At 43.0% G+C, this 20,236-nt stretch overlaps 1 pseudogene; it reads right to left on the reverse strand.

The window, feature by feature from the left end:
• Positions 1 to 798: 798 nt before the first annotated feature.
• Positions 799 to 19,787, reverse strand: LOC135507455 (plasma alpha-L-fucosidase-like; annotated as a pseudogene).
• Positions 19,788 to 20,236: the final 449 nt, after the last annotated feature.

The following is a 20,236-nucleotide window of genomic DNA, read 5'->3' on the forward strand; positions in this document are numbered from 1 at the left end:
CATGCACAAAGTAGATGTCCTAACCGACTTGCCAAAACTATAGTTTGCTAACAAGAAATTTGTGGAGTGGTTGAAAAACAAGTTTTAATGACTCCAATCTAAGTGTATGTAAACGTCCGACTTAAACTATCTAACTAGTAATATCTAACAAATTACACAACATATACCCAAAACACACACATCTAAGTAGGAATGAATTAAGACTATATACATAGGGACGTGTGTTGTCAGAGCGGAACAGACGAAGATACAGTAGAATAATATAGAATACAGTCTATACATATGAGATGAGTAATGCAAGATATGTAAACATTATTAAGTGAATGAGATACTGTAAAATAGTATAGAATACAAAATATACTAATGAGATGAGTAATGACAGACATGTAAACATTAAGTGACTAAGATACCGTAGAATAGTATAGAATACAGTATATACATATGAGATGAGTAATGCAAGATATGTAAACATTAAGTGACTAAGATACTGTAGAATAGTATAGAATACAGTATATACTAATGAGATGGGTAATGACAGATTATTATTAAAGTGACTAGTGTTCCATTCCTTAAAGTAGCCAGTGATTTCTAGTCTATGCCTATAGGCAGCAGCCTCTAATTTGCTAGTGATGGCTGTTTAATAGTCTGATGGCTTTGAGATAGAAGCTGTTTTTCAGTCTCTCGGTCCCAGCTTTGATGCACCTGTACTGACCTCGCCTTCTGGATGATAGCAGGGGTGAACAGGCAGTGGCTCGGATGGTTGATGTTCTTGATGATCTTTTTGGCCATCCTGTGACATCAGGTGCTGTAGGTGTCCTGGAGGGCAGACAGTTTGACCCCGTTAATGTGTTGGGCAGACCGCACCACCATCTGGAGAGCCTTGCGGTTGCAGGCGGTGTAGTTGCCGTACCAGGTGGTGATACAGCCCAACAGGATGCTTTCAATTATGCATCTGTAAAAGTTTGAGGGTTTTAGGTGACAAGCCAAATTTCTTAGCCTCCTGAGGTTGAAGAGGCTCTGTTGTGCCTTCTTCACCACACAGTCTATGTGGGTGGTCCATTTCAGTTTGTTAGTGATGTGTACGCCAAGGAACTTGAAGCTTTCCACCTTCTCCACTCTGCTGTTTCCTGAAGCCCATCTCCTTTGTTTTGTTGACGTTGAGTGGGAGGTAGCTTCCAGGGCCCTCACCTCCTCCCTGTAGGCTGTCTTGTCATCGTTGGTAATCAAGCCTGCTACTGTTGTGTCTTCTGCAAACTTAATGATTGAGTTGGAGGCGTGCTTGGCCACACAGTCATTGTTGAACAGGGAGTACAGGAGGGGGCTGAGCACGCACCCTTGTGGGGCCCCAGTGTTGAGGATCAGTGGAGTGGAGGTGATGTTTCCTACCTTCCCCACCTGGAGGCGGCCCGTCAGAAAGTCCAGGGCCCAGTTGCACAGGGCGGGGTTAAGACCCAGGGCCTCGAGCTTAATGATGAACTTGGAGGGTACTATGGTGTTGAATGCTGAGATATAGTCAATAAACAGCATTCTTACATAGCTATTCCTCTTGTGGGATAGGGCAGTGTGCAGAGTGATGGCGATTGCATCGTCTGTGGACCTGTTGGGTGGTAAGCAAATTGAAGTGGGTCTAGGGTGGCAGGTAAGGTAGAGGCCATATGATCCTTGACAAGTATCTCAAAGCATTTCATGATGCCAGAGGTGAGTGCTATGGGGCGATAGTCATTAAATTCAGTTCCCTTTGCCTTCTTGGGTACAGGAACAAATGATTGGGAGAGATTGAATTTGCCCGTAAACACACCAGCCTGCTGGTCTGCGCATGTTCTGAGGACATGCTCTGAGGACATGCTCTGAGGATGCGTCTGGGCCGGCAGCCTTGCGAGCGTTAACCCGTTTAAATGTTTTACTCACTTCGGCCATGGAGAAGAAGAGGCCACAGTCCTTGGAACATTAAGAACACCTTCCTAACATATTCCCCTTAGAATAGCACCAATTTGTCGAGGCATGGACTCTACAAAGGGTAGAAAGAGTTCCAGAGGGATTCTGGCCCATGTTGACTCCAATGCTTCCCACAGTTGTGTCAAGTTTGCTGGATGTCCTTTGGGTGGCAGACAATTCTTGATACAAATGGGAAACCCAGCAGCGTTGCAGTTCTTGACACACTCAAACTGTTGCACATGGCACCTACTACCATACCTCGTTGAAAGGCACTTAAATGATATGTCTTGCCCATTCACCCTCTGAATGGCATAATTTTTTATTTAAACTTTATTTAACTAGGCAAGTCGGTTAAGATCAAATTTTTATTTACAATGACGCCCTAGGAACAATGGGTTAACTGCCTTGTTCAGGGGCAGAACGACAGATTTTTACCTTGTCAGATCAGGGATTCGATATAGCAACGGTTACTGGCCCAACACTCTAACCACTAGTTTACCTGCCGCCCCATAATGCAAACACAATTCATGTCTCAATTGTCCCGAGGATTAAAAATGATTCTGTAACCTGTCTCCTCCCCTTCATCTACAGTAATTGAAGTGGATTTAACAAGTGACATCAATAAGGGATCATAGCTTTCACCTTGATTCACCTGGTCAGTCTATGTCATGGAAAGAGTAGGTGTCCTTAATGTTTTGTATACTCTGTAAATCATTCATTTAAAATTACAAAAATGGATACATCAATCACAGATTTCCCCTTTGTTTGCACATTTGCAAACAGCACATTCTGTTAAATCAATAAAGGATCATAGCTTTCACCTGGATTCACCTGGTCAGTCTATGTTATGGAAAGAGCAGGTGTTCCTAATGTTTTGTACACTCAGTGTATATTATCCTCTCTTTAAAGGTATGCTGCTTTACAGTTGTTGCCAAAAGGCACCTAAAGGACTCTCAGACCATGAGAAACAAGATTCCCTGGTCTGATGAAACCAAGATTGAATTATTTGGCCTCAATGCCAAGCGTCACATCTGGAGGAAACCTGCCACCATCCCTACGGTGAAGCAAGGTGGAGGCAGCATCATGCCGTGGGGATGTTTGTCAGCGGCAGGGACATGGAGACTATTCAGGATCGAGGGAGGGAAAGATTAACAGAGCAAAGTATAGAGAAATAATTGATGAAAACCTGCCCCAGAGTGCTCAGGACCTCAGACTGGGGTGAAGGTTCACCTTCCAACAGGACAACACAGGAGTGGTTTCGGGACAAATCTCTGAATGTTGTTGAGTGGCCCAGCCAGAACCCGGACTTGAACCTCACCGAACATCTCTGGAGAGACCTGAAAATAGCTGTGCAGTGACGCTCCCCATCCAACCTGACTGTCACGTTCTGACCTTTATTTCCTTTGTTTTGTCTTTATTTAGGGCGTGAGTTGGGGTGGGCAGTCTATGTTTGTGTTTCTATGTTTTTTCTATTTCTGTGTTTGGCCTGATATGGTTCTCAATCAGAGGCAGCTGTTTATCATTGTCCCTGATTGAGAACCATATTTAGGTAACCTGGGTTTCACTGTTGGTTTGTGGGTGTTTGTTTCCGTGTGTGTGTTTGTCGCCACATGGTACTGTTTCGGTTTGGTTATTTCACATATTTGTTTATTGTTTTTGTATTTGATAGTGTTCAGTGCTTTTCTTATTAAAATCAGGAGGAAATCTGCCGTTATACTGACATAGCTTGCGAGGATCTGCAGAGAAGAATGGGAGAAACTCCCAGATGCAGGTATGCCAAGTTTGTAGCATCATACCCAAAAAGACTTGAGGCTGTAATCACTGCCAAAGGTGCTTCAACAAAGTACTGAGTAAAAGGTCTGAATACTTATGTAAATTAAATATTTCAGTTTTATTTTATTTTCAAATGTGCAAAAATGTCTAAAAACCTGGTTTTGCGTTGTCATTATGGGGTATTCGTGTGTAGAGTGATATGGGGAATAAACTATTTCATCAATTTTAGAATAAGGCTGTAACGTAACAAAATGTGGAAAATGTTAAGGGGTTTAAAAACTTGTATGTATATTCTCCTCTCTTTAAACAAAAGCATGGTGTCAGGATTTGGCCAGGGTTGTTCCGGGTTTTGGTCACTAGATGCCCCCATTGTGCTTTTTGACCTTATGTTTTTTCCCTTGTTCCCCATTATTATTTGCACCTGTACCTCGTTTCCCCTGATTGTATTTAAACCCTTAGTTTCCCTCAGTTCTGTGCTCTGTGTTTGTATGTTAGCACCCAGCCCTAGTGTTCTGTGTTTTCTTGTCGATTCCGGTGGATGCTCTTGTGGAATTTTGTTTTTGAGTATCTCTTGAGGCTTTTTGTGCTATTCCTACCACCTTTTGGATTTGCCATTTTTGTATTTAAGGACTTCTCCTTTTTACTTTATTAAATACACCGTCTTAAGTACTGCTGTGTCTGCCTCATCTTCTGGGTTCTGCTGACTATTCGTGGCTCAGTTGGTTAAGTGACTGTTTCTCACTCCGGAGACCCAGGTTCGTAACCGGGTCCTGACACATGGTATTTGTTCTCTGTTATAGCTATTTTAATTTGGAAAACGTAGTTTGATTACCAAGATTCTAATCTTTTGAAGGGTGTAAGACACTTGCATTTTCAAGAATGTTTAATGTTACGAAGTTGTATTTTTAGTTGTCACTCTGAAATGTCCCCTGATGTTGATCCCTTTACGGGGATCGCAGCCATAACAAGTTAGGGTATGCAGCTTTACAGTTGTTGTCCCTGTCACGCAATCAATTCCCGAATGTTAAAATATTTTTGGGCCACACATTGCATTTTGTTGTTGCTTATTAATATATTTTGAATTTTTGGGGAAGTGAAACCTTGACCCTTATGCTGTATTTTCTGACATGCAGTATATTAGAAACAGGTTCTCTTTACATCCCATCTGCTCTTTGCTGTCTTGTAGCTTTACTTTGCAGTGTCCTCAGACCTCTCGCAGTGCGTCTGGGGATCTGTTCCCTATGGTCTCCTGGTTGCTGTGCTAATCACTGCCTACACTCTATAGCACTCGGCCACATTCAGGTTTCTGCCTGTCACATATCGGCCTGTTTTCTGGACAAATATACCCCTCGACAAAAAAGCACTTTAAATGAAGATTCACCATTGAGCATGCTTTTTACTCCAGGACTAGACTTAATCTGTGTCCAGGAAACCGACCTTATATGTTCAGAGTAACTTCATCTTGAAAACTGTGAATCTGACGGCACCATGACTAGCCTACTCTATGATTGATACTGTGTGTATGTATTCACCATGATCAGGTTTGGTGTCGTTAGTTTACCTCCTATGAGTAAGTGTGTCTGCAGAAAGTGACTGAGGAGAAGTAACACAACTTCTAAATATGGATTACGTCCTAGATACAATACAGCCAGGAGACCTAGATTCAGGAGTCAAGATAAGATGTTGCCCCAAATACTTTTACGTTCTGGATCAACACATATCTCATTAATAACTCATCTATTCTTGGTGACATGCTCATAAATGTGACATTGTGAATGAAAGACCCTTTATTCAACCCATCCTAACACTTTTTAAATTCTCCTATTTTCATTCACTCTCTCCTTTCTATTGACATACTGCTACGCACAGTGCTATGAAGAATTCTGACGAGCTAAACTGTTTATTGAATTGGCACAGCATGCTGTTGAAGAGCTAGCACTAGATACTACTTTATGTTGTTTATTGAATTGGCACCAAAGACAGTTCTAGCGAGGCTGGCACCAGATACATGGTCTAAGTCACAAGCATACTAACCATGTGTATGTGACAAATAAAATTTGATTTGAAGTCCCAAATGGCTCCCTATTCCCTACATAGCCCACTTCTATTGACCAGGGCAGATAGGGTTCTGGTTTAAAATAGTGCGCTATATAGGGCAGGGATGGGAAACTTTGATGGGGGTGGGGGCCACAAATCATCATGAGGGGCCGCAGTGGCTTGCGGGTCTGAGTACCCACATCCGTACCAACACATGCAGTCAGAGCCAGCCCTAGCCTTTTGGGTGCCGTAAGCAAAACTTTGTTGGGGGGAGAGAAAATATTTGTTGACAGCAGAGATCCTTTTTTACATTTAAAGTTCATTTACTGCAATTGGGCGTAGAGCAAATTATGCTATTTTAAAGCAAGTTTGTCGCAATTCTACTGTCACGCAGGACTAGGTGTGTGAGGAAGAATCAGGCGCAGAGGGCAGAGAGTTCCACAGGGAAAAGTGAACTTTAATATGGCACAAAAGCAAGGCCCACAACACAGGGCGTGGAAATAAATGGACCACCCAAAACACAGGGTACCAGGTCTAGACCACGAACACACCTAAATAACGCACACACGTAACACAAAAATAATCCCGCACGAAACATGGGCGGGTAAACGTATTTTAAATAAGGAAGCCCATCAAGCACACAAATAGACACAGGTGCAACTAATAAGACAAAACAAACAGACAACGAAAAAGGGATCGGTGGCGGCTAGTAGGCCGGTGACGACGACCTCCGTGCACCGCCCAATCAGGCAGGGGAGCCAACTTCGGCGGAAGTCGTGACATCTACACATTTTGCCATGGGGCAGAGAGAAGATTTTGCAATATTATATTTGTTCGATATGGTTTGATCTTTTAGTGTCGGTATAATAAATTATGTGAGATGTCAGTGGAAACGCCTTTATGCGCAAATATTGATATAATAACAATCATATTGAAGTGAACTTGTAGTCACGAGATGATATTGCTTGTGGTCCTTCCACTACAACTCTGGATACCATGCAGTTTATTAGGCTACAGATTAAATAAATTGCAGGGTGGTGAAAACGCATGAGCTTGATGCTCCTTTCCAATAAATATCGAGGGTCTAATTCTGGTGACATGATGATCAATGCTTGACTGCCGTTTGACAAATCAAAATATTGTCGCTCTTATCCATCATAATCTCGTCATGTAGACTAGCCTACCCACACAGCGGTATCTGCGAGCTGTTGGCACCAGAGTGCATGGGCCAAGACCAGAGAAGGCACATTTGTTATGCAATGCAACAGTTTTTGTGACTGTAGAGTTGAAAAAGCGATGGAAAAAAATATGTTTCGTGTGCACTATGTCATCACGTACGGATTTTTATCCACAACAAATCAGTTTGGTGGAAACCCACCAACGGTGGGGAAATGAGCATATTTTCTTTATGCAGATCTTATTTGCATGAAAATCTGCAGTGGTGTAAAGTATTGAAATCAAAATATTTTAAAGTACTACTTAAGTAATTTTTTGGGGCATATGTACTTTACTATTAATATTATTTACAACTTTTACTTTTACTTCACTACATTCCTAAAGAAAATTAGGTACTTTTTACTCCATACATTTTCCCTGACACCCAAAGGTACTCGTTACATTCGAATGCTTAGCAGGACAGACAATGGTCCAATTCGCACACTTGGTCATCCCTGGTCATCCCTACTGCCTCTGATCTGGCAGACTCCCTAAACACAAATGCTTTGTTTTTAAATTATGTGTGTTGGAGTGTGACGCTGGCTAACTGTAAATAAATAAAACAATACAATTGTGCCGTCTGGTTTAAATATAAGGATTTAAAAATTATTAGTACTATGACCTTTACTTTAGATATTTAAGTATATTTTAGCAACTACATTTACTTTTGATATTGAAGTGTATATATTTATTTAGACTTTTACTCAAGTAGTATTTTACTGGGTGACTTTCACTTTTACTTGAATCATTTTCTATAAAGGTATCTCTACTTTTACTCAAGTATGAGAATTGACTACTTTCTCCACCACTGAAAATCTGTCACCATTTGGATGGACACCTAGCTAGTGACTGATAAAACAAAATAAACAAATATTTTTGTTTTGGGGAATTGATCTGCTGGCCTACAAAAGGTCCAGTTGCCCATCGCTGATCTAGGGAATAGGGTGCCATTTGGGACAGACACACTTTCTCTTATCTGGCTCTTCTATCTCTCTCACTGCATCCTGTGCATCATTCAGTAGCCTTTAGCCAAAACTCCTCCAATGGCTTCTCTTCAATCCAACACATTGGGGCTGTTTAATATTCATAAACCTTATTTTACATGCAAATTAACACGGTTTAAATAAATAAAAATATTGCGAGAGACCTTGGATACTGAAGTTGATGGGCCCTACTATGTACAGGATTTCAGTGTTTTGATATTCTTACAGAGCATAACACTGAACCCCTCAACTGATACGGCATATGTTGCTGTCTATTGTGTGGAATTTATATAAGGATTCAAATCTAAAACACTTTACTGGTCATCTGTAGAAGAGAAGGATGGGAAGAGGGGAGAAGGATGGGGAGAAGGATGGGGAGAGGGATGGGATGAGGAGAGAGGGATGGGATGAGGAGAGAGGGATGGGAAGAGGGGAGAGGGATGGAATGTGGAGAGAGGGATGGGATGTGGAGAGAGGGATGGGATGTGGAGAGAGGGATGGGATGTGGAGAGAGGGATGGGATGGGGAGAGAGGGATAGGATGGGGAGAGAGGGATAGGATGGGGAGAGAGGGATGGGAAGAGGAGAGAGGGAAGGCAATGGAGAGAGGGATGGAAAGAGGAGAGGGATGGAAAGGGCAATGAAGGATGGGAAGGGGAGAGAGGGATTGATGGGATGGGATGAGAAGAGAGGGATGGGAAGAGGAAAGAAGGATAGATGAGAAGAGAGGCATGGGATGAGGAGAGAAGGATGGGATGAGGAGAGAGATGTGATAGGATGAGGAGAGAGGGATGGGAAAGGGAGAGAGGGAAGGCAGAGGAGAGGATGGGATGAGGAGAGAAGGATAGATGAGAAGAGATGGATGGGGATTCAGCTAGTGCTAGCAGGCAGAATATGAGCAGGAACAGAGGAGGGAGAGGGTAATGCTAGAAGAAAAGGAAATCGCTGCAAAAATCGCTGCCTAAAAATGCTTCCTTAAGATGGAAGCCTCCACATCTAGTTTGTCTCATTTTTAGATATTGTTCTTTCGAAATTGTCCAATGCTCATTCTCATGGTGCGAATGAAAGAAGCTTAAGGATGTGGTCTAATGCAGCTGAAAGTGTAAGAACTCCTACCGTCGTCGTCGCCGGCCTACTAGCTGCCACTGATTCTTTCCTCCCCCTCCTTGTCTGTTTATTGGTTACACCTGTTATGCATTGTGGTGATTAGTTGGACTTTATTAGTCAGCCGGCCCGCCTGTTTCTTTGTGCGGGATTGTTTGTGTATGTTGGAGTCGAACGTGTTTGTTCCTGTTCGTGGGTTTTTGCAGGACTGTTTTAGTCCCCGTGTTTGGGGCATTTGTTTTTTAGCGCCCAGTGTTTCGTGGGGTGGCCTATGTTCGCCGTGTGTGCATTAAAGAGCACTACCTTGAACTCTCTGTTTCCTGCGCCTGACTTCACACCCACGACATCCAGATCGTTACAATTGCTATGAAGAGCTAAGTTCAACGGGTCACTCGGGTGGGAGGGGTGAGATGGGGTGGGTTTTATTTTGGGTTTATTTTCATATTGTTTTTGGCTTTACTTGTAATGGTGAATCAATAAGCACAGCATACATTTGTACTTGGTCTGTGCATGTACATGAATTATCATGTGATATGCACATGCGCTGACAATGCATTTGTCATTTGTCCAATGCTGTTTATTCTGCCTATTGATTGTACCACATAATAATAATAAAAAAAGAAAGGGAGATAGGAGAAATTGTAAATGACATGTTATAGCACTCGAACATAATACACCTGTAACTCTATTGAACCACCATGATGGATATTTCCAATTCCCATCAACATCACCGATGTCTCCTCTTCAGTTTTATTTGATCATTTCTATTTTATACATCACTGGAGCCGAGCTCCCTGCCATCCAGGACCTCTATATCAGGCGGTGTCAGAGGAAGGCCCGAAAAATTGCCAAAGACTTAAGCCACCAAAGCCATAAAGTGTTCACTCTGATACCGTACGGCAAGCGGTACTGGGGCATCGGCTCTCGGACCAACAGGCTCCGAGAGCAGCTTCTACCCCCAAGCCGCTAAATAGCCATAAGGCTGTTAAATCGCTAATGAAATGGTTACCCAGAGTATCTGCATTGACTCTATCTTGAACTGATTCTATGCATACTCACCAGACTATACTGTATGTAAACTCACTCACTCACACACACACTACACTGACACTCTCACACAAAACCTACATACATTCACACACACTACATACGCATACACACACAACACAAACACACACATACCCACCTGCACATTGATCTGGTACTGGCACTCCCTGTAAATAGCTTCATTCTTACGTATTTCATTCCTCGCGTTATTATTTTTCATTACTCTTTTTAACTGCATCGTTGTGAATCAAGCATTTCACTGTAAAGTCTACGCCGTTGTATTTAGCTCATAACATTTGATTTGATTTGTCCCTTCCTAGTGTACAACTCAGAGAGCGACTGCTGGGTCGCAATGTTGATCAATTGTGCCATCTAGTGTCTCTTTTTTTCATAGCCTATCATGCCAACTCCTTGTCACTCATTGTCATGTTAAACATTTGCGTGAGCAATGGAGTTCGGCAAGATCTGTGCCAGGTTATCTTTTTCACACTCACTGAGTAGCAATATTTGGCCAATGCATTTAAACATCTCGAATGAATTCCTTGCTGTGTAATTCTTTGTTCTTACATTAAATTGTGTTCCATACATATGAATAACGCACATACGAATGAAACAGTGCTTAATCAACATACCTGTAACAATGAACATACTTCCACTGCATGCCTCTGAACATCAGTGAAATGGTCCATTGATCAAGCGATGAATGATTTCACAGATATGTGGTGGCCCCATACAGTGTCTTGCAAAAGTATTCATCCCCCTTGACATTTTTCCTATTTTGTTGCATTACAACCTGTAATTTAAATGGATTTTTATTTGGATTTCATGTAATGAACATACACAAAATAGTCCAAATTGGTGAAGTGAAAAAAATTACTTGTTTCAAAAAATTGAAAAAAATGTAAACTGAAAATTGGTGTGTGCATATGTATTCACCCCCTTTGCTATGAAGCCCCTAAATAAATCTGGTGCAACCAATTACCTTCAGAAGTCAGATAATTAGTTAAATTCCACTTCTGTGCAATCTAAGTGTCACATGATCTCAGTATATATACACATAAGCCCCAGAGTCTGCAACACCATGAAGCAAGGGGCACAACCAAGCAAGTGTCACCATGAAGACGAAGGAGCTCTCCAAACAGGTCAGGGACAAAGTTGTGGAGAAGTACAGATCAGGGTTTGGGTTATATAAAAAGATCAAAAACTTGAACCTCCCACAGAGCACCATTAAATCAATTTTTTAAAAATGGAAAGAATATAGCACCACAACAAACCTGCCAAGAGAGGGCCGCCCACCAAAACTCACAGACCAGGCAAGGAGGGCATTAATCAGAGAGGCAAGAAGGAGACCAAAGATAACCCTGAAGGAGCTGCAAAGCTCCACAGCGGAGATTGGAGTATCTGTCCATAGGACCACTTTAAGCCGAACACACCACAGAACTGGGCTATATGGAAGAGTGGCCAGAAAAAAGCCATTGCTTAAAGAAAAAAATAAGCAAACAAGTTTGGTGTTCGCCTAAAGGTATGTGGGAGACTCCCCAAACATATGGAAGAGGGTACTCTGGTCAGATGAGACTAAAATTGAGCATTTTGGCCATCATGGAAAACGCTATGTCTAGCGTAAACCCAACACCTCTCATCACCCTGAGAACCCTATCCCACCATCGGTAGTGTTGCAACCGAGGACAGATTTATTTTTTTGCGCTACACGCCGCAGCACTCGGCGATCCAGTTCTGTGAGCTGGGTCTTCCAAATGGACAATGGCCCCAAGCATACCTCCAAAGTTGTGGCAAAATGGCTTAAAGAACAACAAAGTCAAGGTATTGGAGTGGCCATCACAAAGCCCTGACCTCAATCCTATAGAAAACTTGTGGGCAGAACTGAAAAAGCGTGTGCGAGCAAGGAGGACCGCAAACCTGACTCAGTTACACCAGCTCTGTCAGGAGGAATGGGCCAAAATTCGCCCAACTTATTGTGGGAAGCTTGTGGAAGGCTATCTGAAACGTTTGACCCACGTTAAACAATTTAAAGGCAATGCTACCAAATAATAGAGTGTGTGTAAACATCTGACCCTCTGGGAATGTGATGGGAAGCTGAAATAAATCCTCCTCTACTATTATTCTGACATTTCACATTCTTAAAACAAAGTGGTTGTCAGAGTCGTGTGTATAGATGGCAGGGAAGTCAGGCGCAGGAGAATCAAACTGTGTGTAATGGAGTTATTTAATAACGATAAACAAAACACTTCAAACACTAAATGTAAACAATAAACAAAATGGGTATGAGGACCCTTCACGCCACAAAACAAAAAACACAACACTGAATAACAAACAATCTCTGACAAAGACATGAGGGGAAACAGAGGGTTAAATACACAACAGGTAATGAATGGGATTGAAACCAGGTGTGTAGGAAGACAAGACAAAACCAATGTAAAATGAAAAATTGATCAATGATGGTTAGAAGACCGGTGACGTCCACCGCCGAGCACCACCCGAACAAACCATCTAAAACCATCTAAATTGGGTTGAGGTTGGCTGATATGGAGGCCAGGTCATCTGATGCAGCACTCCATCTTGGTCAAATAGCAAATTGAAAAACAAATGATAGCCCCACTAAGTGTAAAACAGATGGGATGGCGTATTGCCGCTGAATGCTGTGGTAGCCATGCTGATTAAGAGTGCCTTGGATTCTAAATAAATCACTGACAGTGTCACCAGCAAAGCACCCCCACACCATCATACCTCCTCGTCCATGCTTCATGGTGGGAACCACACATACGGAGATCATCCATTCACCTACCTTGTGTCTCACAAAGACACGGCAGTTGGAACCAAAAATCTCAAATTTGGACTCCGTAATTTGGATTTTCACCGGTCTAATGTCCATTGCTCATGTTTCTTGACCAAGTCAAATCAAATCAAATCCAATGTGTCACATACACAAGGTTAGAAGATGTTAATGCGAGTGTAGTGAAATGCTTGTGCTTCTAGTTCGGACAATGCACTAATAACCAACGAGTAATCTAACCTAACAATTCCACAACTACTACCTTATACCCACAAGTGTAAAGGGATAAAGAATATGTACATAAAGATATATGAATGAGTGATGGTACAGAACAGCATAGGCAAGATGCAGTAGATGTATCGAGTACAGTATATACATATGAGATGAGTAATTTAGGGTATGTAAACATTATATTAAGTGGCATTGTTTAAAGTGGCTAGTGCTACATTTGTTTTTACATCAATTCCATTATTAAAGTGGCTGGAGTTGGGTCAGTATGTTGGCAGCAGCCACTCAATGTTAGTGGTGGCTGTTTAACAGTCTGATGGCCTTGAGATAGAAGCTGTTTTTCAGTCTCTCGGTCCCTGCTTTGATGCACCTGTACTGACCTCGCCTTCTGGATGATGGCGGGGTGAACAGGCAGTGGCTCGGGTGGTTGTTGTCCTTGATGATCTTTATGGCCTTCCTGTGACATCGGGGGGTGGAGGTGTCCTGGAGGGCAGGTAGTTTGCCCGCGGTGATGCATTGTGCAGACCTCACTATCCTCTGGAGAGCCTTACGGTTATGGGCGGAGCAGTTGCCATACCAGGTTGTGATACAGCCCGACAGGATGCTCTCGATTGTGCATCTGTAAAAGTTTGTGAGTGCTTTTGGTGACAAGCCGAATGTCTTCAGCCTCCTGAGGTTGAAGAGGCGCTGCTGCGCCTTCTTCACAACGCTGTCTGTGTGGGTGGACCAATTCAGTTTATCCGTGATGTGTACGCCGAGGAACTTAAAACTTACTACCCTCTCCACTACTGTCCCGTCGATGTGGATACGGGGGTGCTCCCTCTGCTGTTTCCTGAAGTCCACGATCATCTCCTTTGTTTTGTTGACGTTGAGTGTGAGGTTATTTTCCTGACACCACACTCCGAGGGCCCTCACCTCCTCCCTGTAGGCCGTCTTGTCGTTGGTGGTAATCAAGCCTACCACTCTAGCCTACCACTTGATGATTGAGTTGGAGGCATGCATGGCCACGCAGTCGTGGGTGAACAGGGAGTACAGGAGAGGGCTCAGAACGCACCCTTGTGGAGCCCCAGTGTTGAGGATCAGCGGGGTGGAGATGTTGTTACCTACCCTCACCACCTGGGGGCGGCCCGTCAGGAAGTCCAGTACCCAGTTGCACAGGGCGGGGTCGAGACCCAGGGTCTCAAGCTTGATGACGTGTTTGGAGGGTACTATGGTGTTAAATGCTGAGCTGTAGTCGATGAACAGCATTCTCACCTAGGTATTCCTCTTGTCCAGATGGGTTAGGGCAGTGTGCAGTGTGGTTGCGATTGTGTCGTCTGTGGACCTATTGGGGCGGTAAGCAAATTGGAGTGGGTCTAGGGTGTCAGGTAGGGTGGAGGTGATATGTCTCTTAAAGCACTTCATGATGATGGAAGTGAGTGCTACGGGGCGGTAGTCGTTTAGCTCAGTTGCCCTAGCTTTCTTGGGAACAGGAACAATGGTGGCCCTCTTGAAGCATGTGGGGACAGCAGACTGGGATAAGGATTGATTGAATATGTCCGTAAACACACCACCCAGCTGGTCTGCGCATGCTCTGAGGACGCGGCTGGGGATGGCGTCTGGGCCTGCAGCCTTGTGAGGGTTAACACACAGCGACGGGGCTGGTTTTCTTTTGGTAATCCGTGATTGACTGTAGACCCTGCCACATACCTCTTGTGTCTACTTTGCCTCTATACTGACGCTTAGCTTGTTTGATTGCCTTGTGGAGGGAATAGCTACAATGTTTGTATTCGGTCATGATTCCGGTCACCTTGCTTTCAGTTTCGCGCAAATGCTGCCATCAATCTACGGTTTCTGGTTTGGGAATGTTTTAATAGTTGCTGTGGGTACGACATCGCCACTTTCTAATGAACTCGCTCACCGAATCAGCGTATTCGTCAATGTTGTTGTTGGACGCAATGCGGAACATATCTCTTCTTATTGGTGTCCTTTAGTAGTGGTTTCTTTGCAGAAATTTGACCATGAAGGCCTGATTCACGCAGTCTCCTCTGAACAGTTAATGTTGAGATGTGTCTGTTACTTGAACTCTGTGAAGCATTTATTTGGGCTGCAATTTCTGAGGCTGGTAACTCTATTGAACTTATCCTCTGCAGCAGAGGTAACTCTGGGTCTTCCTTTCCTGCTACATAGACTGAGAATCCAAGGTGGCAGCAGTCTTTGTCTGTGGATGTGTTTGTCGTCCAGTGTTTGTAAGTCAAATCGACTGTTTAATCGTCCCTCAACCTAACCCATACTTAAAATATTATTTATTGTTGTGCAGCAACACTGAATAAGGCCTTTGGCGAACTGCAATATGCCTTTACTATTGTCCAGGCTCAGCTCTGTCAGCTGAAGTTACTTTACAATGCTGATAAAACAAAGTTAATGGTTTTCATGAAATCTACGATGATACCTCAGACTCTTCCATGTATAGTCACCAAGCAAATAGAAAGAGTATCAACTTACAAGTACCTGGGTTTCTTGTTCGATGAAAAGGTTAGTTCTTTATTTTCAAAATAAGTCATGTTTATATTTTGAAGCGAGAAAGAGACTTGTTTCGCTAACTTCTTGTTTGTAATCGACTATGGCGATAGCTTGTACATGTTTGCCCCTGTGGAGTCATCACATATGCTGGACACTGTGTACCATCGGATGTTGAGGTTTGTTATTAAACTCCAAAGCTCACCCTTTACGGAGCGAAGTAAAAAAGCGTTCTAGTACTCCGCCTCTTACAATTGAAACTTCTTCCTCTAACATCAAACCCCTTCTGGATAGCTGAAACAAGTGAGGAAAAATTATTTGTATGAATAGACCAGGCGATAGCTGGGATGCTGTCGTTCTGGGCCCTCCAAGCAGTGGTGTTGTAAATGGCCTCTCCATTGACCCCCAGCCACTGACCATTGACCCCCAGCCACTGACCAATCTGCTTCAGACGTAGTGCCGATGTTCATCAGCAGGTTCCCTCCACAGGACACTGTCTGCACCAACGTCTGAATCACGCAGGCCCCAAGTATGCATTCATAAAGCCTTTATTACAGCTATATGACATATTATAATATCTTCCATAGGCAGGCATGCAGCTGAATCTGCATTGTTAAATTTAGTTGCGTAGTTTAATTGTGTGGGGCTGGAAAAGTAACCAAATTTCAGTCTCCCCGATATCAAATACATTCCTATTAGCTTCATACATGTCCTACTGTTGTGTACAATTATTAGTCTAGGAGAGAAGAATGAAGCCAAACAAGTCAAAAGACTTTAGACTGAGTGGACTTTACAGTTAAATTATGCTGTTTATGAGTCATACTAAATCATATGCAAACAGGAATATGACCGATTCAGCTACAAAAAGTTTGTTATGGTAGTGCAATTACCTTCGTGACCTAAATGATTTAAGTCTCCTGTTTACCATAAAATAAAGTGCTTTTTCAGTTCCATTTAAAACTGACCGCCACAAGCTGCTCGATAGTGAAGTAGTCTTTAAGCTGGGCGTTTCTCCTGTAACCCCAGGAACCTTTGTCTATCGAAAAGCAGTTCTCCCATTTGTGTTTGAGCAGGTGTCCGGGCTGGTAGCGATCATCACAGGTGTCGTAGCCTCCATGGGTTCAGATGCTGCCGTAGCCCCAACGATCATTGGTCACCACGGTCTCTCGCACTGGGCTATTCCAATTTCTCTACCAGTGTTAATGCAAATGCTGAAGCATGTGATGTTTACACCGTTGGTGCATACATCATACTCCATAGCATTAACTGACACATTAAATAGACCTATAACTGCAAAAAGAGATTGGTGTATATTTTTAGACATTTACGGACAGTTTCCCTGGACACAGATTAAAACTAGTCCTAGACTAAAAAGCATGTTGAATGGACAATCTTCATTGAAAGTGCATTATAGTCCAGGACTAGGCTTAATCTGTGTCCTAGCCCATAAAGTCCCTACCTCTCATTGTAAAGCAAAGAACGAGTATAGTATATTATTTCCCTAAACATATTACATCATATTTTATCGCTCTGACTCATCCCAGTTTTGTTTGTGGATATGCTCTGTTGGAGGTCGACTGACCGAAAGCTCAGCTACTATCAAAATAAATGTGCATCTGACTGGAAGTGTGCAGAGACTTTTCTGCTGTCTCCAGTTTTGCATTTTGCCTTCATCACCTTCACTTATAGGTTTTGAGAGTGTGGTAGATTCTGTCTATTATCTCTATGACCGTACCTCTCGTTGTATAGCCAAGCCAGGAATCCGGTGCTGTTCCAGTATTTATCAGGAGCATCCCCATCTCCATCGGACCACAGCAGCTCCGGCTTGTACTTGTTGATGATCTCATAGAGCTCGGGCAGCGTCTTAGTGGTGGGGAAGAGGTTGGTAGTGTACAGGTTGGCAGCGTCCTGCTCATAAAGCGGGTTAAACCACTCAAACAGAGAGTGGTACAGTCCCAGACGCAGGTCGCTGTTGGCTCTGAGTGCTCCAGACACTTCTCCAACTAGGTCCTGTTAGGAGTCAAGTCCACTGTGTTGCAGTTCCAGGAGTTCTCAGGACCCCACAGAGTGAAGCCTGCAGATAGAACAATAACAATAAACCACAAATGCATTTTTATAGGCCTAATCCAGTGGAATCATAGAAATTATTATTTTATTCAATGGAAGGCTACACCTTATTAGTGGAGCATGCATTGCGCGCACACACACACACACACACACTCGCGCACACGCACACGCACGCGCGCGCGCGCACACACACACACACACACACACACACACACACACACACACACACACACACACAAAAGCATGTGGACTCCCCTTCAAATGAGTGGATTTGGCTATTTCAGAGACAACCGTTGCTGACCTGTGTATGAAATTGGGGACACTGCCATGCAATCGCCATAGAAAAACATCTAGTGGAAAGCCTTCCCAGGAGAGTGGAGGCCGTTATAGCAGCAACGGGAGGACCAATTCCATATTAATGCCCATGATTTTGGAATGAGATGTTCGACAAGCAGGTGTCCACGTACTTTTGATCATGTTGTGTAACTGCCGACGCAAGACTCCAAGCCACAGCATGTGGCAAAGAAGGCAAGTTGTAAATCAGAGTTAAATTCTCCAAACATGTTTAATCAATCATATGACACCTGTCCTTATTCTCTTTACATAAAGGGTTGTGAAAACAATGAACACAATATATTTTGGGAATATAATATATTATAAACCATAAATATGAATCACTGTTGATCCATAGTGTTCTGATCTAATGAGATGGATGTAGGGTTGTTTATGCCTTTCCCAGTTATGGAGGACAGAAACATGCAGCTGTGTACCTCACTGAAGACCACTACTGAATTGGGGGTAGGTAGGATATTGTAGTAGTACATTCATTTTTCACAGGTTAGGGATAGGCATGATATTCCATGTCAGACTATTCAATTCCACTTCACTCAACATCTTTGACCCCAATGGTTATTAATTAAGCCCTTTTAAGCTCATGTGATTTGTAATATTTTGTTAGAGGGCTGAAAACCTCAGCCAAAAGGGTTACAACTGACAATTTCTCACTAAATTTCACCCTCTTACACAGAACACAGGTTAGGGTATATATTCCATGTCAGATTTTTCAATGCCACTTATCCCAACACATGAGACCCCAAAGGTAGCCAAGCTTTTTCTTGTAATACAAATGATGGACATTTAAACAATGGGAAAAACATTGGAAAAACATTTTAAAAAATGGGTAGTCGAGTGAATAACATAAAATCCCACGTTTGTATGTGCAATAGGTTATGAAAAGTATCAACAACTTAACATGACCTTATGGTGAGAGCGAGAGTGACAGATGTAGTGATGAAGTGAGACGAGCCAATTGGATAAATTGTGTACATTTTTTAATTCAATTTCTCTCTGTACACATACAATGGTTTAAAAAAACAACCCAATATGAATGAAGAAGAAAATCCACGGAAGGGCTTTGTATTCGAACACTTCTATTCCTTGCTGTTAAGCAAGAGGGCTGAGCTTATTACATCTTCCATGCTCTCAATAACTTAAATGGATTCAGTTTTGATGAGTTCAAAGCGCTGAAACTCTCCCCCAAAATGGTAAGTATCAACAGGATCATACTGCCCTTTACGGTTGGAATATGATTTAAACATCAAGGAGTAAAACTGTGGGTTAACTGAGACCTCTGTGGATTAACTGAGACCTCTGTGGATTAACTGAGACCTATTCTTAGTTTTTTTGTGAAACAGCCTCCTCAAACGGAGACTCTGAAAGGGACAGTTCAGAACTAGAGACACAGTGATCTTGGAAATCAAGGCTCTTTACTAAAACTGTAATATTTTTAGTGAGTGAGAAGTATCATAATTTTAGTAAGTGAGACGCTTGTTTTGCTATTCCACTACATGTCATCCTAATGGGTCACGGTGTGAGCCACTGACTTGTGTGTTCCTCCTAAGCCAGCAGCAGGTGTCTTCTACAGTGGCTGGGGGTCCGGTTGGGAGCCTCCTGACCTGAGTGTTCCTTCTCAGCCAGCAACAGGTGTCTTCTAAAGGGGCTGGGCAGGTGGGTCTGGCTCGGAGCCTCCTGACTGGTATCTAGCTGGAGACGCCTCGTGTGAAGGACCACCGCTGTGGCATTAAACGCTCGCTGCAGGACTAAACGCATTCCCATCAGAGAGATACAGACTTATAAATGATTCATTAACCATTACTAAATTAATTATAAACCCTTTAAAAAAAACCCTTGTAAAGGGAACCTTATTGTAAAATGCCATTTTAAAATGTTAATAGTTGATAGCAGGAGAATGTAATAAGAGAAATCAACCCTTCATGTGCACTTCCTTTCGATCTGGTCGCTGACAGACTCATGGATGTTCTTATCCAGGGCTGTGTCTTCAGCAATCCTGGGGGAGGGAGAGAGACTTGGCTCTGTGTGTGCGTGTCTGTGCATTTGCTCACCAGAAAGGTACAGGCAGCAGGTGGCTGTGTGTGTGTTTGTGACTGCCTGCAGGTGTGTGTGTGAGACTGTGTGTGTCTATATTACTACTAACCAGAGACGTTGAGGCCGCTGGATGACTATAGGGTTACCACCACACGGTCCTGTAGATATTAATG

This window comes from Oncorhynchus masou, chromosome 21 (assembly GCF_036934945.1).
Source record: "Oncorhynchus masou masou isolate Uvic2021 chromosome 21, UVic_Omas_1.1, whole genome shotgun sequence".
Classification (NCBI taxonomy): domain Eukaryota; kingdom Metazoa; phylum Chordata; class Actinopteri; order Salmoniformes; family Salmonidae; genus Oncorhynchus; species Oncorhynchus masou.